The sequence below is a fragment of the Rhinolophus sinicus genome, linkage group LG04 (assembly GCF_036562045.2).
Source record: "Rhinolophus sinicus isolate RSC01 linkage group LG04, ASM3656204v1, whole genome shotgun sequence".
NCBI lineage: Eukaryota > Metazoa > Chordata > Mammalia > Chiroptera > Rhinolophidae > Rhinolophus > Rhinolophus sinicus.
Genome location: NC_133754.1, coordinates 78,823,031 through 78,847,861, shown reverse-complemented (window position 1 = coordinate 78,847,861; position 24,831 = coordinate 78,823,031). Strand labels below are relative to the sequence as shown.

General features: G+C 33.7%; 1 protein-coding gene across 13 annotated transcripts in view; it reads left to right on the top strand.

The window, feature by feature from the left end:
- Window positions 1-24,831, top strand: part of TENM3 (teneurin transmembrane protein 3) — a 2,352,866-nt gene that overhangs the window by 1,402,986 nt on the left and 925,049 nt on the right. For all 13 annotated transcript variants that reach the window (XM_074329882.1, XM_074329881.1, XM_074329880.1 and 10 more), the window contains exon 5: window positions 14,015-14,177. The gene's annotated coding sequence lies outside the window, so the exon portion shown is untranslated. The remainder of the gene's footprint in view (window positions 1-14,014; window positions 14,178-24,831) is intronic.

Sequence of the window (24,831 nt, the reverse complement as noted above, 5' to 3'; positions counted from 1 at the left end):
GTAATTAAATCAGAAAGGAACATGGGAGCCACATTAAATTTACATTGGCTATCTGAAAATATTTTCATTCCACTCTCAGTTGATTGTTTGTTTAGCCTGGTATAGAAGTTGCACTCAGAAATACTTGTCCTTTAGAATTTTGAAGGCATTGTGCAGTTGGAAGTCAAAAGTCATTCTGACTATATGACCTATTTTTATCTCTCTGAAATGAAAGCTTGTTGAAATTTTGGCTTGCCCACAAGTTCTGAAGTTTCCGTGATATGCCCTGTCACATGTCTATATTCACCTAATGGGCTACAGGTTAAGTGGCCTCTGGAATTTTATTGAATTATTTTATTGATGAGGATTGGAAGACAATTCTCCAAGATTCCTAAGAGCCTGGACCTGCACAGTCTGAGCATTTTATGCAAAGAACATTTTTGATTACCATGTTTCCCTGAAAATAAGACCTAGCCGGACCATCAGATCTAATGCGTCTTTTGGAGCAAACATTAACATATAAGACCCGGTCTTATTTTAATATAATATAAGACCGGGTCTTATTTTAATATAAGACCAGGCCTAATATAATATAATATAATGCAATATAATATAATATATAATATAATACCGGGTCTTACATTAATTTTTGCTCCAAAAGACACATTAGAGATGATGGTCCTGCTAGGTCTTATTTTTGGGGAAACACGGTAGTAAACAGTCTTGGAAACTAGAGATGGTGTATCCATCTAGAGTTGAGACATGCTTCCCCATATACATTTCAGAGTAGTAAAGATCAAACCTTCTACTTCTTCTTGGGGGGTATTTGCTTACATTTCAGGATAATGAATAATTTATCTCTTTCTGAAGGGGTTGGTGAACGGATGTGCCAGCAGCCTGTAAAGCTCAGAGTTGTAAAACTTAGGACGCCACTCCAGTGGTGTACCACACTGCACACACAGCTAAAAGTCAGCCCTTGTTGTGTCACCCTGTGTGGATTGGGGCAAATGGATCCAACACAACATGCTGTTCCAGCTACTCTTTTGCTATGAGTGATAAATTATGTGTATGTCTGATGCAGGGCTATTCTGTCTTCTGTCAACCTATGTTGATAAATCTCTGTCAGGCAGCTTGTTAGCTTTCAAGTAGAGTGAAGTTCTAAACCCCTCACCATTTCTGACTCAATAATGGGGAATTCTTGTCCATTTTCTTTTTTCTTTCTTTCTAGGGGTTGTACATTCTTGACGGGTTCTCTAATATTTTACTGATTATTTTCCATCTCAGATCATCGCAAATTTATTTCCCAGTATTGACTTTTTCATTTCTGCTGTCATGTTTTTAATATCCAAAAGCTCTTTGTTTTCTAAATATACCTTATTTTTAATAACATCTTATTTTTGTTTCATGGATGAAATATCTTTTCTTATCTCTATGAGGAAATTATTTTAAGACTTTCTCCCCCCTATACAGCAACTGATTTTGTTTTCTTGATTATCTGTTTTGATCTCCATCTTTTATGCCAAAACTTCTTTTAATTGTTCATATTTAAAAGTTAGGGACTAATACTAAATGGAAATTCTACTGATTTAGGTGGATTGTGTTGACTTTGAACTTTAGGGAAATCTGGCTGCCTTTTTCTTTTTTTGCTATTTAGTATTAGATAATTTTGGTAGTTCTTGGGCAAGTCAGAATCCTCACAAAATCCTCTATCATTGGTCTGTCTGGTGGGCAACGCCAGTTATCAGGGATCAAAGAAAGGGATGGGGAGGAGAGTAATTTCAGTATTTAGTGTATACAAAGTCCTTTAATTTCTCTTCGGTGAATAGTAACTCCATTTCCTAATGTGCCTGGTGTACCTTAGTCTAGAAATCCTATGTTTTACAATCCAGAGAATAAATTTCCAAACGAGACCCTAGCACAGGACAAATTCGGACTGTTTCACAGCTTGCGCAATTATCAGCTTAGGTTGTATCATCCCATCTATTAAATCCATTACCGCTCATGGTTTGTTTACTCAGCCTCCAAAATTCTTTTTTGCTATTCTCTCTTCTCTCACTTCCTATTATTATATTTATGATGTAAATAAGCAGTGTCAGGAAGGAAAATATTAAATGTGTGCATGCGATTTTCATGTCATGTTTCCCAGAAACCTGATTTATTTCTTTATTTGGATTTTTACATTTAACTTTTCAATCCACTTGAACTTTAAAAGTAAGGATCCAGCACTGCTTTTTGTTGTTGTTTGGTTTTCTTTTTTCAAATAGCCAGATTTTCAAAACGATTTTTAGGTGATTCATTCTTTGTCCTTTGGTTTGTGATGGTTTATGGTTATTAAAGGCTGAGATCTAGTTCAATACTACCTAGTGTGTTTCATTCATCAGTTATTCAATCATAATACTAGTACCGTAGTAGTTTAATGATGATCCTTCTAGGGGATAGCTTAGTATCTTGATGTCAAGTCTCAGGGGAAGGGTTGCAGTTGTTTTTATTTGCCTTTCAAAAAAACATTGATACTTAATGTTTAAATGCTAAGAAGAAGAAGGAAAGAAGAGAGAGTTAAAAACTTTTAAAATACTTATTCATTCCAAAATAAAATTACTTATTCAAATTATATATTATAGAAATATAAGTTTATTTTACAAAATTACCAAATTTTATAAAAAAGTTACAAAATACATTTATTCATTCAAAAATTAAAAAAAAAATGCATAATTTTTAACCATCCACTATGGTACCGTGTTTCCCCGAAAATAATACCGAGCTGGACCATCAGCTTTAATGCATCTTTTGGAGCAAAAGTTAATGTAAGACCTGGTCTTATATTGTATAAGACCCAGTATATATTATATTGTATGATATTATATTATATTGTACCCGATATTATATTATATTATACCCGATAAGACCAGGTCTTATATTTATTTTTGCTCCAAAAGATGTATTAGAGCTGATTATCTGGCTAGGTCTTATTTTCGGGGAAACGCAGTACACTCACTAAGGTCTCTGGGGAGGTGAAGTGAGTAGAATACTAGCTTTTTTTCCCCTCAGACTGTAGAAGTATCAGAAGGCTTTATATATAATGAATGTCTGCTGTTTCAGGTCCTATTATTTGTATTTTACGTGCAATTGTACATCCACTCTTTATATTAACACTGCATATATGTAATGTAACATCAATCTTCAAAGATATAGAAACTGCAGCCCAGAGAGGTTAAGTAACTTACACAAATTCACATGGCCATGAAATATTGCTATTGAATGTCAAATTCGTGCTCTTCTAGTTTCCAAAGAATCAAAATTTCAATAAGGTATCAAGTATCAATAAGGTAATACTTCCTAATTCACATAATCTATTTAAGAACATGATTTTTTTAGCTTCAGTGGAAAGTAGCATTTAGAATATTAGAGAAAATACTTACCATAATTTATTAATCAAGTCAGATTTACTAGATTAAAGTTCAAATAAGAGCACTTGAAAATTGAGAATACACTTGTAAAATCCATTTTTGTATTATTAGGCCTATTTGGGACTCGTCTTTCTAGTTCCCAAACTTTTAAGTATTATGGATAAGTTAAATATATATACATATATATATGCCAGGGGTGCCAAAAAATGTGTACTTATGACTTGTAGTCATCTTTTGTTCATTAGCATATATTGAGTATTACAATTTTAATACAGTGTTTTCCTTTCTTAAACTCTGTATACATTTTTTCGCAGGCTCTGTATATATGTTAAACTGGGACAGAGCTAATAAGGATGATCTGAAAACTCACAGATCTGATATCTAGCCCTAAAGTTAACTTTAGAATCAATGAAGAGTCTACTATGACTTAATTTGGTAGGTGACACATGATTTGATCTTATAAAACCTAGTAATTAAGATATCCACTGAATAAATATCAGACATGATTTTTAAAATTGCTTATGAATTTCCCACCAAATTCTATTCAATCGGATCTTTATGTGTTTAGCTATAATTGGACTTGAAGTTTGTAGTAGAGTCATGCTCTTGCCTTTTAAAAATGTTATCTAGAAACAGTTGAAAAGAAATCAAATTGTTTAAGTTAAAAGAAATTACTATTCCCATCTAATATTTATGTCATTTAGCTGTGCCTAAATTAAATGGCAAAAAAGAAATCATCATCTTTATTATTATTTTATTATTATTATCATTATTATTATTACTTTATGTGTCTTCTGAATTAGTTTAATTTTTTTTACATCCAAGATATGTTATTATATTATATTATTTCATTAAGTATTGGGGTTGTCTCATAATTTAATAAAATAAAATTAATTCACTGTTATAATCAACATATATTTATGTTACTCAGTATATGCAAAATACTGAATTCTACAAAGTAAATCAGCTATCAATCCTTCATTGAGGAACCTTTCATTTTAATAATGGCAAAGTATATTTGTAATTATAATAAATGCTGGAATTCCTAATGTCCAGATACAATTGTATGGGCGTTCAGAAGAAGGAGATATTATTTTTAGTTGAAAAAGTCAAAAGAGTATTTCCAGAGGAGGTGACATTTGGTCTGGGCCTCAAAAGATAGGTAGGAGCCATAGATGTTGTCTAGACAAGAAAAGGAGAGTTATGTTATCTAACTGTGCTTCCCACGATAACTCTGAAGCAAAAGTCATGATGGCTGCTCTGCCCTCCTCATGTCCTTATTGTGAAGAACAAATGAAAGAATGAAGCTGAAGGGAAGGCCCTGTTAACATGAAGGCACTCTAAAAATATGAAAGCTCCTAGTTCATCCTTCAGAGAAGTCTGAAAATGCCATCAGGTTGTTTTTATTTGCTTTACATTATAGAAGAAACTTTTGTGGCTATGTCATTAACAGATGAATTAAGGTAAAGTTTAAGTTAAATTACAAGAGAAACTCCAAAATATGTACTTTAAATAATACCGGATATATTCCTCTTTGACATGGCAGAGCTGCTGGTCTAGGCTGGCAGGGTGTCTTTTCTCCATTGGGTCATTCAGGGAACTAAGTGCCTCCACCTTGTTGCTATGCAAGCCCAGGAGGGTGTTATTTTCTTCCGTGGTCAGAGCAGGGTCACTGCTATATCCATCTTCCAGCCAATGGCAAGAGCAAAAAAGTTAATGTCCAGGGAGAGATGCTCACATTCCATTTGCCTGAATTTAAATACATGGGCACACTACTTCCAAGAGAGGTTAGAACATTATTTTCTTGCTAGACAGCTGTGTCCCCAGGCAGAAGGGGAAAACAAATTTGGAGGAAGTAGAGCAAAAATTATCAGTCTGCCCCAATAGATTTTTGGTGATTTGTTTTTATAATCTCTCAGGATTCATAGAAAATTTACTATTTTGATAGTTTTTGTACCTTTTATAGTTTAATGAGATCTAAATCTTAAAAGTTATGTATAGAAGGCCACATACAATAATTACAGGGTACATTTTCAAGAGGCTTCTAGTATGATTTGTACATGTGGTTATTGCAATCCCAAAATTAAGTGGTAAGATTAAAACTATTCAGGCACCAAAGTAAAAATGTGGCCAAATTCTATTTATGTGTTAAACAAGATAAGATCTGTGATAATAGTATTTATTTGATAGTTCCTCAACAATAGTTTTCAGTATGCAAAATGGACATTTCTGAAGATAGTATAAAGATTATAAAAATCCTGTTCTAGATTGAGAATTGTAGACCACCCAGAAAAAGGCATGAATTTGATAAATATTTGTGATTATTTAAATCACTTTTGTACAGATGATCTATGTCAGAATCACAACTTAGAGTCTGTTGATTCTTTACCTAGATTATACCATTTTGTGATCTGGGCAAAAAAGGAACACCACATGAGACATGCTCAAAAAAACAGCACAAATAAACACTCTCAAAGTTCTATATTATTTTATGAAATAGACAAATATGCTTATTTATAGGAATCTATCCTAAATTTTAATATTAATAAAGATTCATTTTAATATTAATGATTCCTTTTCATGTGTGAGTAAACATTTTTAATAAGTGAGTATATTTTATATGGTTCAATTCAATTCAGTATTTATTAATGCCTACTTTACGCAAGATATTATGTGATTTTAATTTAATTTAATGCTTTTGTCACAAGACTTTATTTTTCATGGGTGGCCTATTAAAAGAAACTGTATGCCCAGTTCTTTTTACTAGGCAAATATATGTGAAATAAAATAAAGTAAAACTACTACAGTCTACTGCACTATATATCAACAAAGTAGTTATAAGCAGTATGAATATTATTAGGAATAAACTTTACATGGAAAATGATTATGCCAATGGTCTTGCTTCTCTTGGTACCAGAATGAGTTCTATAACTTACAGGAGCTTATAAGATTAATGGGATTGGACAGACTGTATTTTATGTATATATCAAGCTTTAAGTTACATAAAAACCTCAAAGGCAGAAGGAATCTAAAATTAAATGGAAAGGAAAAAGAATATGAGTCTAAGAAAAAATTATCTGCGTATATTTTACTTATCAGGCACAAAATCAGTTGTCAGGTTTCCCTCAGCTACTCTTCCAATTTGCTTTAATTACCATCTGAGGAAGGAAACCCTGCAACTATGGCAACTGACTGAGAATTTATTGGATTGGGGTGCGGGGTGGGGGGGGGGTAGTGAGACGGGGAGACCAGAACAGATGAGATGGATAGTAGGAAAGAAGCACATGAACCAGCCTTTGCAGGAAATGACTCTAGAACTTAGTAACGACCGCAGGAGGAGTAGCACACCAAAACAGAATTCTGAAGTCATTTAGTGAAAGGACAAAGTCACATCCACTTAAACACATTGAGAGGCATCCCTCTATTCACTCAATTCAGGTTATTTTGGTTTTATTTCCTATGACAGTTTTTAAATGTACAGAAGTGTATAATGCCTTCATTTTTTCCTGAGATTGCAAACAAACAAACAAACAAAAAACGATAAAACAAGAGTACAATGATTATTACACAGCTAAGCAGCTATTATTTTTAAAATAACTTACCCAGAGTACCTTTTTCATATCAGGTAGGGTGTAATTAGTACAGTTATTATATTTACATAGTTATCAATTGTGTTTTCAGTAAAAAGAGCTTTCCATTTGAGATTTGCATAATATTTTCATTTGTACTATTGACATGTCAGTTAGTTCCTATTAATAAAAATTGGATAGCCAACGAAAAAAATAGGGGAAAAACAATGGAATGAGTTTCTGCCTCAGTGTGACAGAAGCTTGTGTTTTGAGGTGGGGAGAGGGTGAAAAGAATATGGGGATAGAGGAGATAAGTGGAGTGATTAATTGGCTCAAAATAAAATACAACACATGGAGCATTTTAAGAACCACCAAATTACTTTCGAGCCATTTGCAGACTATTGTATAGACATTAATTTATTTCTAAGAGATAATTTTTGTATATTAGAAGAATTAAAAAGTCAGCAAAGACCCGTTGTTGCTTTATCCATTATTTATTGAGAAGGAAATGAAGGAGGAGAATGGACACAAATTAGAATCGCCTAACTGTTCTGAGAGTACTCTAAAGTGTTATGATTTTATGTGGCCAGAGAATGCAGAGGAAGAGTGGGAGTTGCATTTTTGTCCTTAGACCTCTGGAATTAAAATCATTACATAATTTTTCCAAGTTACAGTTATTACCAAGGAGAAAAGACAGAACATTGTTTTTCTTTGACTTATGAAGATAGAGAAATAATGTTGATTGATATAAATGAGTATAAATGTATAATACAGTCTAATCTTCTGAAATCTATTGAAGTTAAAATCTGACCTTAAAATGAAGTTGTATTCCAAAATCTTCTCTACAATCAATTTAGGCTATATTTTTCAAATGTTTGGAAAGTATAAAGTATATAATCTTTACAATCCTAGCTGTTGCTTATCTCTATAGACCAGTGGTAGTTTTCTGTGATAATTTTATCAAGGAAAGGGTGACTGAATTCACTGAGTCTCAAGAGAAGTTGCTCATTCATGCATATTCTTATGCTCTTCTGTTTTTAACTTCCAATAAAACTTGAGTACTTTGAGGTCTGTTGGTCAACATTGATATTGTACCCAGCCAGCCATTTCGTCTTGTAGGTATCACTTATAATTATTGGATGTTGTTACCAGCTCTGAACTTTTCAGTAGAAGGAAGAAGACTGAGTATCTTAGTATGAGACATAGGGGTGGGGAAAAGTCAGGCTCCAGAATTGAGATCAAAGCGTTATCTCACTGTTTTAGGCACTTGGAGTCCCTTGTATTCGTTATGTTGTTGAGTATTTACTTCCCATTCTTTGCTTTCCAGAACCTTTTGGATTGTACTTGAATAATTATTCAAGACTCCTTACCATGAAATTATGGTATTATGCATTTTAAAAATGCAAAAATCTATTAAATACTAATATGCTGTGACTCATATCTTTGAAACGAAAAGTTCTTTGTTTGCGGCTTGGAACCTGCTATTTTATTTTATTATTGCAGAAGGTCCCAGCAGGCATATTCAGTAGATTTAATTATTAAGTCGTAAACGTATCTTTGAATATTTCCCTTTATACTGAATGCCTCGAAGTAATTTAGAATTGCATTTTTAATCATCTTATGTGGCAAATCAGACTTCAACACAAAGTATGTTTTCAAATGTTTTGGAAAGCGAAAATCACCAAATTGATAATTGTATCATGATGTCATGGCACATAAAATAGATAAATGTGGATGGACACTGTGATAATGTATTGAGGGCGGTCTTAAGTAACCGGTATATATGTCTTCTAAAATGGACGCTTCATGAAGGCAGGATCCTCAGCTGTTTTGCTCATATTTTTATCCCCAGAACACAGCATAATGATTGGCACTTGTCTGGGGTTCAATAAAATTTTGTTGACTAAAAACATGTGTGAATGAACCAATCAAGTCTCATTTATACCACCCAAGATTACTACCATGTACACATATTTCTTAGCAGTAACAGTGAAAAAAGTTGAATACTTTTTACTTGGAGCTATATTAAATATAAATATGTTTATATATAATATATCTCCTCAAAAATAAGACCTAGCCGGATAATCAGCTCAAATGCATCTCTCAGAGCAAAAATTAATATAAGACCCGGTCTTATTTTACAATAAGATTACATTACATTATATAAGACCCGGTCTTATTGTAAAATAAGACCGGGTCTTATATTAATTTTTGCTCTGAAAGACGCATTAGAGCTGATTGTCTGTCTAGGTCTTATTTTTGGGGAAACATGGTATATATGTATATATAGATATAGATATACAGATATATGAAACACGGTATATATGTATATATAGATATAGATATACAGATATATATATATATATATATATATATGTAGATATCTGTCTCTATATGGATAGCTATATCTATATCTGTACTTATATCTATATCATCTATCTCTCTCTATCTATATAGATATAGATTTGTTGTTTAGCTGATGTTGACTGCAGGAGACCAATTTTCAAAGTGATTCATATTTTATATGAAAGTATAACTGGTTATATATCACCCTAAGTCTCAAGATTTTCCAGATCACTTAAAAAAAATATATCCCTGTTACTTCTCTCCTTTCTTTGAATTACTGAGAATAGGAGAATGAAGATATGAGTATTAACTGTTGGCAGAGAGTGGAAATGGACTATAGAATAACCAAAAACTTTTTTTAGAATAAGCTGTGTATAGTTTCTGCAGGATCTTTAGGAAATAGCCTGATAAAAGTAAGCTTTCCAAATGTCACAACATTTACAAGATTATTTGCAAATATTTAATACTTGTTGAATATTAATTTCTCTATGTCAATCTTCTTTAAAAGAAAAAACATTTAAATTAATAAAGATGCAATTACAGATATGGGTAATATATGTTAATATGCCCATATATGGAATCAACATGAAAATGTAAAAAGTTGGGTATGGTAAAAAAAGTATTTAAATAAATAGATGTAGATTTCCCCCTACTGTTATTTTTACCACTGTGGCTTCACCTGAGAAATGTTTGAATAGTTTCACAAGGTGCCAAACTTGTATTCTGAGGGATTGATCTCTAATTCAAAAATAACATTAGAACATGTTCTTAATAGTACACATTAATTATTGGCCCCTCCATTGTTATTAAACTTGCATTAAACTTGTAGAAGAGTTAAAGGAAAACAATTTGGTATTTGAAACGTTCAATCCAAGTAGTTCTTAGTTGACATCACTTGCATAACCTAATGCCCATAATACTTGAAAACTGTTCTCCCCCTAATAGTAACTATCAAGAAAGTAACCAGAAATTAATCATTTTTTCTCAGTCAGACTGGGAAAGGTTTAAAAAATATGAAACTTATGACAATACTGACGTCAATACTGAACTAAATCATTGTTTATTTATTATTCTGATTTATAAACAAATCAAAGCAGAAAACCTCTAGGCTCATGTACAATGCAATATTTCAGCATTAAAACTAAATAATAAAATGTCAAAGGTAAAAGACTGATAGCCCACACAGCTAAGGCTTAGGAAAAAACCTATCTAAACAAGTCGATTTTGTAGAGCACCAACTCAGTCTTTTTCCTCAAACCTGTGCAGTCTCACACACTAGACTTGGTTAGTCTTTGTCATTACTAGATTGATTAGTATCTGTAAAGGTTTTATGTGGGGCCTCATTAATAGAACTATGAAAGTCTTTGATAATGCATTTCCCAATTGCCAGTGTGAACTATAAAATAAACTCAAAGTTGCTGTTTTTGTAATTTAAAGACTCCAGAAGTCCCAGTATGCTACTAACATGACATGTAGTTTTGAACCTAGTGTTCTAATCAATGTCTATATATTTTCTCATGATACAATCTAAAAAGGAATTTCTATTTGTTCTAATATAATTTCTCAAGAAGAGTAGAGGAGGTCAGAAAATAAACCGACCCTTTCACACTTTATCTCCCGTGGTAAGACAAAATAATAAGTGGGCCATCGTATCTACAGCTTCATTATAGTTTGCCTTTAGAAACAAGTCCCATGAGTATAGAAGTGTGGCAACTTACGATGTACTGACTTGACTGATTTCACTGATTGAGTTTGCTAAATGTTCAAAAGAATTTACTGGTCCACCTGGTAAAAACTGTTCTTTTAGTAGATGTACCTTAAGTCCTCCTTTTCCAGAACCACATAGCTTCATGTGAACATTTACACTCAAGTACAATTTAAAAATAATACCAACTCCAACGACACTGTTCTTAAATAGTGAATAAATTAATATTTGAATTGAAACCAATGGAGCTTCTGTAACATCACTATGAGTGCTCACCTTTTTATCATCCCCCAGTTATCGAATTGATGTGTGTGTGTGTGTGTGTGTGTGTGTGTGTGTGTGTGTGTAAAACAATGACCCCTGCCATATTGTCAGGAACTTGGGGAGGCTCATGAAAACCATAGGAGAAGAAACGGGGCCGTGTACTTTCTTGCACTGCAGCTGCCATCTTGGCTGCTAGAAGGGAAAAGAATAGAAGCATATAGCTGGTAACACAGAAGCCCTTTCTGGGGAGATGAGAGGTTTGGGTAAGGCATGGATCTGGTAGATCACAAACTCTGAGAATCTTTGAAAAATGGTGGGATTCCCTATAATAGGAGTGGAGCAGATGATGTACTCAGGTCTCCCAACAGCTGTCCTTCTCCAAACACATACATACCAAGGGTCTTCTTTGGAATGCCATGGCACCACTGCAGCCCAAATCCAGAGCAAATGACAAGGTCTGGTCTGGATACCTTATTCCAGATATCACCTTTGAGCTGGCCTCTGCTTAGCTGATCTTTCAGTTGAGAAAGTTCACATGGAAAAACAAGGAAATTTTTATTCAGGAAAAAGCTTATTTTTATCCTCCAGTCCTAAAGTTGGGTTCTTTTGAAGCTACAATAAGGAGTAAAAAAATCAGTATCTTTGGCTAAATGCACACAGTTTTACTGCCTGTTCCAAAGCCTATTCCTTCTGCCATGCTCTTGATCAAGACACACATCCCTTAGGAACTGACAAGGAGTGTATAGCACAGTGATGATGGCCAATGTCACTGGAAGGAGCCTTCAGATTACAAGAAAAACTGTCACTTCTTCAGAAAAAAAAAGCTGACACCCCATGGAAAGGCACACCGTGATACTTTTCTTTTTTGAAAACAAATGCACTAAATATCCGTTAATTTTAACATGTTCAGTCCTCAGTCTACCATTAATATAACTTAAACCTTGCTTGGAAAACAAAGAGATTACTGAAGTAAACAAATTTCACACAATCATAAAGAAGAAAACTGTGTATATTAATGTTACCATTCAGACATCCTTGAGTAAAATATTCCCAAGAGGTAATTTGACTTTGTAATATACCCTGGCTTAAAAATAAATAAAAAGATGCATTTAAAGACACAGAAATGGTACTCAGGTTAGATGTTGTATTATATAAAGTTATCAGGCACACAAGATTGGTGTAACCAGCACAATTGCTATCTTGTATCTGGGAAGTGCTATTACGTATATGTGTTGTACAATAAACATTATACAGCACAATAAATGAGGCAACATAGTTGGGAAAACATGTGATGGAAAGGTGTAGAGTAAGTATTATAAAATATCTTTGTGAACTTTAAAATAAATGATGGGTTACAATTTCCAGCTTTATTCTTCTGACAAATTGTCTTGATAGTAATGTTTTCATTGCACACTATCATTTAGAAGCATCCTGCACAAGACATACACCTGTAAAACCTATAGTTGTTTATATTTTTGGTTAGGTGTGTTACTATTATTCAGTACATGTCTAGCATGCTAGTTAGGTGGTAAATTTATAGTACATACTATAACTAGATTTCCTAAACACCCTCCCTTAGAAAAAATATGAAATATAATAGCAGTGAGAAACACTGAAACACAAGCTCTGTTCTGTTGAGCCAGCTAACAGAGCTTTCTTTGCTCTCTGAAGCATCTGCTCATTGTGCCAATCCTGCCTGTTAGAAACACCCTCATAATTATTACATCATTTATTTTGTGCTCATTGTGCTCGGTTTATATTTCTTCATTGTATATAATCTTTCTGAAGGCAGAAATTTTATATATCTCTGCGTTTTCCAGGCCTGATTCTTTTGGAATGTTTAGGTTTCGTGATTTATGTATTATTTCTAGGACTTATTGCAGTGTTTCAACTGTTCAGTATTTTTTTTTCTTTTGATTTCTCTCTTTGCTTTTTTCTGTACGATGGTAAACTCATTCTTTTTTCTCCCAGTCATGAGTTCTGACGCTTCCTCCTTAATTATGGAGGGGGAGGGGTTAATAGCTATTAGGGGATATATTTCCCTTCTAGAATCTGAACTAGCTTTTAAAATTTGCTTCCCTCTCTTAATTTATAAATATTTTAATCAATAATGTATCTATTATTTCCCAAGTGAACCCTAAGAAGTATGTTTGATGGCCTCACACAAGCCATTCCAGGAGAACAGCCCCTTTCAAGCAGCTGATACGAGTGAGCCTAGCTAGTTTTGGCCTCTCTCGAGTCCCTATATTTTCAGGTTGGCCAGCAACAGCACACTCATTCCATCACTGAACCAATGAAATTGATGTGTTGTGCAAGTTCCCTCACTCCCTTTTGCTGAACTTGCATTGTATTGCCATTGCATATTGAGTCAGGAGCTAGCCTGGAACAAAAAGCCAGTCATCAGAGGAAAATACTGTCTGTCTTCAATGTTATAATTGCACTTGATCAGAATCAGTTCTGCATCAATAATTAGACAGGGGTTCAATAATTATGTTGACAATGAAACAACATAGTCAAAACTTTAGTTATTTCCATGAAGTGATGGTCCAAGGACTGAAACCAACATTGGAGATTGATGCTCCCACCTTAGAAGGTCACAGATGATTGAAAACTGGTGCCCTTAGTATTGTGTGAAATATTCCCTTCCAGTTGTTGCCTCACATACCAACTGAAGAACTATACTTGCTTTTATATATGACATACGCTTTTAAAAATCTAATTAAAACTTTCTTTTTGGTCCTTAGGTAGAAAGATGGCTCTGCTGAGATGAGCTCTTAATTAATGCACTGAGAGCTTACAAGTCCCACCTCTCAACAGGAATGATTGACGTCCAAGGATACATAAATTACACTAATTGAGCTCAGCCTCTATCTAGGCTTTCCACAGGCAACTCATCAGAGAAGCTAGGTGAGTAGACCAGCATAAAAAGTTATTTCAGTATGTTCAATGCTGTCCCAAAGGGTGGAAGAAAAACTTTCCAGACTGTTGTACATTTATCATCACAGAAGGCAGTTTTTTCCTTCAGTTTTAAGATGTAGGTTTTGTGTTATAGTTTTTTTAATTGTAAAAATTAGCATTTTTAACATAGCCATTTCAATTTAAGTAACCACATTCTCTTCACAATTTTTAAGCAGCAAATACGAGCCAATTACAGTATGCAAAAATCACTTGGCATCATGTGTTGATATTAAATTGTGTTGCATAGCAACCAATGCATATGCTATGGAGGGATTGTTTGAAATCAAATCCAGTCATAGTCCTTAAGTTTAGTTTTCAGAAACTTACCTAATTGTAAACATAACCTAATCCCCAGCCTCACCAAAGATCATACTGAAATATTTTTGTATATATATTTCATCCTGAAAAAAATTTATAGGTATTCTGAGGCTCTGACTTTCATGAAATTTAATAAATAATTTGGTATAATCTAGGTGGTTTATTAGTCTAAAATAAAATTTCAGGGACAGGGCTATTTGCTAAAAATGAAGACAATTATACTATATTAAATTTCCTCATTTATATCTTAAAATTTTTATTCACAGTTTTTTAATAATGCCTTAACAATTATGAAAACCCCAGTTTCGATTATTTTCAAGGAAATACTAATAATACGGGAATTTCCGAATATTGAATTATTTACTTAAGCTATAAAACTAAAATATATGTATTATTCAAGGACAATATAAGTAGGGCTCAGGATTTACTACGTAAAACTTTAAAAGGCAAGAGTAAAGAATGAAGACCACAAAGACAACTAGATCAAGACATTATTAAGTATAAAGGTGATATGTTAAAATGAATAGAATTGGGAAAGCAAATAGTGAGAACTAAAGGGAAAAATGTCAAACAGTAGAAATTCTGCACTAAGTTTTAGAAATAAATAAAGTACCAAACCTAAACACTCCCATAAATTGGTCCTGGCAAAAGTAGAGAAAAAAGTAAAAGAAGTCAACAGGGCTAGATTTACAAAATATTTAGGAGAACCACCATGTCCTAATAACACAAATGAAAAATATTTCTCTTTAGACTTTGGATTCCTGAAACATTCAGGAGTACACGTGGCTCCCACATTTCTCACTCCTAGGCACTTTGATTTGCCTACTGTTTCAATTTGTGAAAAATGGGGAGGCCCACTTAAAAAGAAAATCATGAGATGGCTACATTTCTATCAGAATAGCTTTATTATTACCTGTGAGAAAACCTGAAGTAGAAAAAATTGGGAGAGATCAGACAATCCTGAGATGATAATCTCGTAAAAAAATATAAAAGGCTTTAACATTAAGACAATTTCACTACGACTGAAATGAAATAAAAATGAAACAGCTTCTTTACTGTGAGATCCTTCTATTATTTGGTGGCTAACAGTACCCAAATATAATGTATCAAAATCATTGAAAGATAAGTAATATAACATTTTTCTGTTTTATTACCTTATTAAAAAAATTACTTAGGGGTATCAAGCATGAAACATATACCTCAGAAAAACTAAGTTTTTATTTTGATTTTCTGTATTTATGTGTTCATACCGCATTTCTTTGTCATATACGATGTGCTAAGCAAGGTATGGTACTTGAAGTGGTTTTCTATGAAATTACATTTGAAATGACCTAAATTTATTTATGTGTCTTGAGAATATATGTATTTAATAATCATGAAAATGCAAGTATATAACTTTGTGCTTCATAGGTCTCATATCTGTAGAAATATTTATTAGTAGAAACAGTAACCATATGTTCATAAATTTGAAGATAATTCTACCTGGATTCACATATCATTAATGCAGTTAACAGAAAACTCCACATACTTTAGCAACACTACTACATCGATGATACCTTTGGATTTACAGTGGTACATTGTACCTGAATTAGTATCAGCTTTTGTCTTCATATATGTTGGGTAATCAAAATGCTCATGCTTGACAGAAGACCGTAAGTTATTAGGAAATGGAGCATAGTCAGCATAGTCAGCACTGTGATGAGCCAGGGCCACCCTGCCTCAAATGGAACCATTAATATAATAGCCTATCACTCAGGCTAATAAAATCAGCTCTTACTGTATTCTGTTGCTGAACATGGATTATCAGATCCAAGTTTTCAATTGCTACATTGCATCACAACCATACTATAATTAGTTGATGCTTGAACGAATGTACCGTGTTTCCCCTAAAATAAGACTCAGCTGGACAATCAGCTCTAATCATCTTTTAGAGCAAAAATTCATATAAGACCTGGTCTTAATAGTATAGTAAAATAAGACCGGGTCTTATATTAATTTCTGCTCCAAAAGACGCATTACAGCTAAGTCTTATTTTAGGGGAAACACGGTAGCAAGAGATACGTTGGTTGTCACCCTTTACTATTGTACTACATACAGACAGTGAAACCTTACTAAACTCTTCTCTGGTCTTTGAAATAGAACAGTTATATGCTTATGGCTTTGATCATTTGGTAGGCTTATTACAATATATTTTTTATTTAGAATTTACATAATTCTTTAGATTGGAAACTGTTCAGTATGCTGGGCATTTCATTATCCCACTACTGTTTGATCTCTGTATTAATTGCTTATAACATTGATAACAATTTTTAAGATTGTGCGGATTTAAAGTAAAATTTGTTACCTTTTTTAAAAAACAGAAGTATGGAAGAAAAAGTCCTATAATATCCGGTAATACCAATGCCAATATAATTTTTGTTACAACTTTAAATAACAAAAACCCTATATTTTTATCACAAAGGGGCTAAAAGAGTTTGAATAGGCAGGAGTGTGAACAGCAAGGAAACATCATAGAATCACAGAGATGGACAGTTAGGAGTTACTATTACGTTTTAGCTCTTAATCTATGTAAGTTGGGAAGCTTTTAAAAGAGTTTTTTCCTGGATGTGGAATACTGGAGGATTTTGAGAAGAAAGATGACGTGATCTGACATCTTTTAAATAGACATCGCTGATTGCTATGGTCAGAATGGATGAAACAGGAAAAAGGCCAAAAGCTAGGATTCTAGTTGGGAGACTATTGTAATCATCTGGGCTACAGGTGATGGTGGCGTGGACCAGTATGGTAGAGGAGGCAGCGGTGACATGTGGGTTTACATTCCAAATATATTCAGACGGTAGTATTGACAGAATTTGCTGATGGATTGAGTCTGAGGAGATACCAAGAAGAACCAAAGATGACTCCAAAGTTGATATCTGAGCAACTAGAAGGATGGAGTTGTAGTAAATTGGGAAGATTAGTGTGAAAAAGTTGTTAGGTTTGAGAGGCCCATTCAGTTTGAGATGCCTATTCGATGTCCAGTTGGAAATGTCAGGTAAATAGCATTACACAAGAATCTGTAGTTTAGGTCTTGGTTAGAGACAGGAATTTAGGAATTCTCAGCATATAGATGGTATTTAAAGTCTGGGTGAAATCACCGAAGGGTATTGAAAAGAAGCATCAAGGGCTTAGATATGGGCACCATAATGTTTAGGAATCAGGATTCTGAGGAGTAGCCAATGATGAGGTGGGAAACCAAAGAAGCGTGGTTTCCTGGAAGCCGCCCATTTCTTGTGCCCTCCCTCAGTAGATGTACAAGGAGTATCTATAAAGAGTGATATAACCTAGAGATGTGTGATTCAAAGATGGGGTAATTAAGGAGGGGAAATACACAATGGTCTGTAAATATTAATAAGGAAAGAGGAACACTTTTTCTTTTGCTCCCTATGTATAGTTATGTATATACCTATCTTGGTACCTATATATACCTATGCCTCTACTTACTTAGGATACCACTGGAACTTGGTTGCCTCCCATCCTCAAAGCCAAGAGAGGGAGCTGTCAAAAGAACTGCTCATGGGTTTGCGGGTATCCGATGTGCCATTCCCTAGCTGGACAGTTATGAGATATTAGGCTCACTGGCCAATCCCTGTGCTGCCAGAGTAGAGAAAACCTGCATGGAGAGTAGGTCGCATAGTGGGGAACTGCCAGGTGAAGCAGGGGTCATAACTGTCTCCCCTCAAAGTCCAAGAGGTTTAGAAGATGGATCTCACATAAGCCTTTCTCTACACAATCAACCTATCTATTTGCCTCTCTCTTTACCAACTGTCATACCTATCTCCTTTGACTTCTCTACTGATTGGCTGATTTTTTTGTTTTAATTATGCAAAAGAGATATTTACACCCATTGTTTCACACATTGCATTTTCATCCTTAATTTTTATGTGTATTGGCTCAGAGATATTTGCCTAATTATTTTCGACTGCTTCCTCGTGGATGTGCCAAAATTCCTTTAGTGCTTTGTTCCATTGATATACTCTTTAGTTGTTTCCAATTTTCACTATTAAAACAATGCTGTAATATATTTCTGCACATATATATATACATATATATATATATATGTATATATATATATGTTGCTGGTGTGTTCGTTATATAAATTACCATCAGTGGGTCAAAGAGCATGTGCATTTGAAATTTGTTTATTTATATATATATATATATATATATATATATATATATATATATATATATATACATACATACATACATACATACATACATACTAGGGGTGCCAAAAAATGTATACACATGACTTGTATTCATCTTTTGTTATCGATATATATATACACACACACATATATGTATGTACATATATATATATTTACAGTAGTTTTCCTTTCTTAAAATGTGTATACATTTTTTTGGCACCATATATACATATATACTGTCATGTGCCACATAATGATGTTTTGGTAAATGACTGACCTTGTATTTGATGGTGGTACCATATGATTATTATGGAGCTGAAAAATTCCCATCATCTAACGATGTCTTAGTCATAGGAGTGTCTTAGCGCAATGCGTTACTCATGTGTTTGTGATGATGCTGGTGTAAGCAAACCTACTACACTGCTAGTCATATAAAAGTATAGCACATATAATAGTAATATTCTATATCACCTAGGTTTGTATAACCACACTCTGTGATGTTCGCATGCAGTTATAAAATAATACAGAGAGATCTTGTGTACCTTTTGCAGAACTTCCCCTAATAGTAGCATATTATGAAATTGTGGTACTAATATCACAGCTAGGATATTGACTTTGATATACTCAAGATGTAGCTTTACAAATTTTCAACCATTTACTATTCTGGTGATCATCTTTCTTGTGATTTATTTGAGAATAATCTCATACATATGAAATATTTTTCCCCTGGGATTTACATTTGTCATTTGATTTGATTTTCAGCATTATTGTCTATTTTTTTCCCAATCTTTTCTTTTCTTTTTTTTTTAAGATTTTACTGGGGAAGGGGAACAGGACTTTATTGGGGAACAGTGTGTACCTCCAGGCCTTTTTTTCCAAGTCAAGTTGTTGTCCTTTCAATCTTAGTTGTGGAGTGTGCCGTTCAGCTTCAAGTTGTTGTCTTTTCAGTCTTAGTTGTGGAGGGCGCAGCTCAGCTCCAGGTCCAGTTGCCGTTTTCTAGTTGCAGGGGACACAGCCCACCATCCCTTGCGGGACTTAAGGAATCGAACTGGCAACCTTGTGGTTGAGAGCCCACTGGCCCATGTGGGAATCGAACCGGCAGCCTTTGGAGTTAGGAGCACGGAGCTCTAACCGCCTGAGCCACCGGGCCGGCCCCCCAATCTTTTCTTTATGTCTTCTGCGTTTCTCATCCTACTTAGAAAAGTCTTATCATCTTTATATATAAATTTACCTTCTAGAACTTATATGGTTCCATTTTTCACATTGAAATTTTGATCCACTTGTGAATTTATGTTTCTGTAAAGAATAAGTAGGAGTCCAAATTTCTTTTTTTAATAGTTACCCAGTTGCTTCTATTCCCTTTGTTTCAAATATTACTTATGTCACCATTCAAATTTCTATATGAATACATATTTATTTCCAGATTTGCATACATCTCTCTTATGACGTATTCTCCAGTACCAAACTATTTTAATTATTATAGTATTGTAACGTAATATATTTTACTATTTGATAGGACTAGGTATTGCTCATTGCTTTTTTTCTCTCCTTCCCATGGCTTCTTCTAGCAATTTTTGAATAGTTATTTTTTTAACCTAAATTTTTTAGTATCACTTTGTCAAGTTAAAACAATACTGTTGTTTTTGTTATTTGAATTGAATTACTGTTAAATTCATGAATAAATATGAGGAAAATCAATACCTTTGTGCAATATAATATTCTTATCCAAGTGCATGGTAGGTTTTCTCATTTACTTATTCTCTTCTGAGTTCTTTACGAGAGTGTTAAGATTTTCTTATATAGGCCCAAAACATTTATTTATTTACACTTAGTTATTTACACAAGGGTGTGCATATATGCATCATCCTGAGTGTTTACTTAATCAATAATAGAAGAACAGAGAAAGTAAAATATTACAGTCAGGCTTTCAAATAAACACATTAATTTGCTTTATGGTTATTGGGCTGTTATTTCAATATCTAAATTACTAATTCCTAACATCTAATATTTTGCCCATGTTTTTGTGAGTTGAAATTTGTGCAATAGCCAGAAACAATAGTAAAGAAACATAGTTTTTCCTGTTCTCAAAGGTAGGTGTACTCAAAATGAGCATCCTATGTACATAAAAAGAGTAAGTTGTAAAAATAAAATATGCTAGGTTGGATAATCATCTATAATGTTAACAGTCCAATTGCTTGTCATGTAGAGGAAGGTTGTGCTTTAATTAAGCAATAAGACATGACAGAGTGTGAATTATGGAGTAATAATTCTTGTCTAGTGTATTGTTAGACAGGAGGCCGAGGGCCAGGTGTCACTGCATACACTGTGCATAAATTATTATTCTGTAATTTAAATCTAGAATATTATAGAATAATCCTCAAATACTATTCAAATAATTTTGCAAAACAAGAAATACAGGCTGAATATATTTTTTGAATTCTATGTTAGAGGATATCTACTCTAATGCTGTAAGGTTGAGAGGCTAAAAGAAAGCATTTATTCTGGAAGAAAAATATGGCAAGAAAGTATAGTCAAGTTGGCTTCATAATTGATACCTCTCCAGATAATATTTTTATAAAGGAGATTCCTAGGAAGACGATATGTCAGTTTGATGTCCTCCCTATGATTAGAAAAAAGAAGAAGAAGATGGTGAGAGCTAAGTTCTGAGAAATTTTAAGAGAGCCCCTTTTTGGCTTATTTTTCTTCACAAAGCAGCGCTAACTAACAAATAACTAACATAAATCTTCCAGAAGAAAAAAATTCATCTTCCTAAAAGAACTTGGCAAGGGGTGGTGCATTTTACAGAATTTTGGGTCCTTTTAAAAAAATCAGCGTGATTTGTAATCCTAACACTTCCCCTGTAACGTACCATTTGAAGGTCCTCTTTTATAAATACATTAAAACAGATCTCTTATCACAAGAAAACACATTGTTTGAAATACTGCTTTTTTGAAAAAAAGAAAACTCGTTTCTGCCCATTCAAAAGAAAAATGTTTGAGTGTGAGTATGTGATTGTAATAAAGAAAAGTGTACTTGCTTTTTATCTGCAGGGCACTCTGGCTTTCAGTGTTTCAAAAGACTACTTCCTTTTAAAGTTATTATAGTTTTGTGCTTTTATTGCCAATATTACATACTTTTAAGATGGTTGATGTATTAACAAGTTTGGCTTTTTTTGTGAATATTGAAAGATGAAAGGTTGTACATATTACAACCTCTGACGATTAATTTTGTCTCAGGTTCTCCTTTAAATTAATGTACTTTATCATCAAATTTGACCTCTTTCTATGAGTGTGATAACCAGAGAACTTAATATACAGATCAAATGCAAAGTATTTTTGAAGGAGCTCCAGAAACACCTTCCTGCCCAAAATATACCCGTTAATGTCTTATCACAGCACCATTAATTATTTGCTCCTCTGGGTTAATGTTTGTGTCTTGAATAGTCCCTTATTAAAATAAAATATCTCCCAAGTTAATGACACAGAGCCCATTTATCAATTAGAATTCTCTTAGTTTATCTATTTGCTAAATGAATAGTCTTAGTTTATCTGTTTGCTTTATTCCCTAACAGAAAGCAGAGAGGAAATAAGACATAAGAAAGGAGTGTTTTAATGGACATAAGAAGAGAAATTTTCCCTCCATGACACTTGGGCAAGGTGTTACTGTGATAGGTCCCTAACTACTGAAAGGTGGCTTGAAACCACACATTTTTTTTCATGGTCAGGAGGTAAAAGAACCCTAAGAAAAGAGAGTCAAATTATGAGTTTTTCAGGCAAGGATGGGTCATGTCTTACATTGTGTCTAGTATGCGTCTTAAATGAAGAAAAAGATGGGGAAAACTAAAGACAATTTATCTTCAGTCCTAACAGTTTTACCAACTCTGTCTCTTGTAATAGGTCTATCACAGCTATTAAATACAACCATTTTAGTACTTTTTTCTTGTTTCTTTTTCACTGAATTATGCAGGATTGTCTTTTCTACTCGGTGGCTCCAATTTATCCTTTTCTAGAGTTACATTTCAATAGGATTGTGTTCCCAAATTCTGAGTGTGGGAGTCCACAACTTTCTCACAGTCCTTCTCCTAGGTTTATTGGGTTGGTTTTGGGCAACCCACTATGACAGATGGTTTCTAAAAAGTGAACAGCAAACAATAGAATTATCTTTAGAGAACCATGATGTAAAATTATGCTGTTAGCTTGCAACAAGGGTCAATATGTGACAAGGGCAAATGAAAAACACCTGTGCATTTGTAGAAAAGGGTAGGCAATTACTTTTTTTTAATTTTTATACTAGCATGCCACTGACTTAGGCTGTATCTACTTCTACAGAGATGCAACAATTTTAAAACATTTTAAGAATATAATAACTTGTGAAAATAATCATTTCACCACTCAGTTGATGCTTTGGTCTATAAGCTTGTTCAAACAGGCCACACCTTCAGGTTTCAACTGGTCATACCACTCAGTAAGATGATCAAAATTACTTTCAATAGGTTTATGTTTGTTAGGAACAATTATTTGTATTTATTTTGTGAGAAGCTTGATGCTAAGGATTTGACATCATTATTGCATTAATATTTGCAATAACATTGTAGGATTAGTGATAATTTAGAGATCAAGAACCAGAGGTTCATAGAGATCCTCAGTAAGTAAGAATTGGGTCCAATTTTATAACAAAAAACTGTGCTTCGAAAGGCAAAATTATCTCACATATGAGTGAAGTCATATGGTTCTTGACTTTTTCTGTCTGACTTATTTCACTTAGCATAATAATCTCAAGATCCATCTATGTTGTCGCAAATGGCAGTGTTTCATCTTTTATGGGAGAGCAGTATTCCATTGCCATTCCCCCCCCCCAATAAATTTACTAAATTAGAAACAGTACTTTAATTAATTAATTAAAAGAAAGGCAAAACTCATTCCAGTAATCACATTGTCTCCTGCTGAAGTTAGAATATTTTAAACATTGAATTTAGTCATTTTTAAAAAAGAAAAAAAAAGAAAAAAGAAACTGACAGTTTTCCAATCTGCAACTCAGATTATTAAATTTCTTCCACTGTCCATTCTAGGAACTTTCTTCTTACATGTTGTTAGACACCTATACACTTCTGTTCTGCTTCAGAACCCATTTCACATTTTCAGAAGTGCAACAGCAAGTGAGCCCTAGAGTAACAGGCATGAGCATCGGCCTCGTGATACCAAGAACCAACAATCAATTCTACAGAAAGGACCCTGTGATCATAGTCATCCCTTTCCTTCACCCAAAGTTCAGTTTTACTCCGGTGGATAAATTGGTGCCGTGCATTGTTTGTGCATGGAGGGGAGTTGAGAGTTTTGAACGAGTACTACATCTTGTGGGGAAAAATAAAGACATAGTGATCTGAAAATTAAGGACAGATAGAAAAGAAGGCACAGAGTGAGTATTAAAATTGTTTCATGTGTGCCTCAGCACCTCTGTAGACTAGGTATACCTATGTGAGTTTTGTAATTCTCAACTTGATTTCTGTCTCTTTTCCTGTCATCACTTTTCTGCTTTTTATTTCAGTTTTCTTCACCAGAGTTGCTGTTTTTTGGGGTCTTTGACTTAAGAACAGCAGCCTGGACACAGATTTCTAATCTGTCGCCTGTGTAAGCAGTTGTTTTTGATATTCACAATCTCACGTTGTACCCAACTATGATTCACTCCACCATAGTTGCTCAGCAAAAGGACACAAGTCCTTATTTTTGACAAGGTCACTCGTCATATAAGTTGTTGAGATTCCTTGTTGATACATTTGTATTTAAAGTGGAATGTAGGTATCAATCAAGACCAAAATAGTAATACTCATTACCTCATATTCCAGTGGTATCATTTTATTTTTGTGGAGAATTATCAACAACATACCCCAGTTTTATTGTCTCAACCCCTGCTGCAGAGACAGCACAGGGCAGAGTGTAAAATTATGAAAAAATAAACAGTTTTTAGAAATTTCTATTTTTTGCTTCCAAAATATGAAAAAAAAATCGTATCTTTAAAAATCATGGCATAGAATGTAACAAAGGAAAAAAGAGTCCTGAAAAAAATAAGAAACCAAAAATAGCTCAGTGGCAATTTAA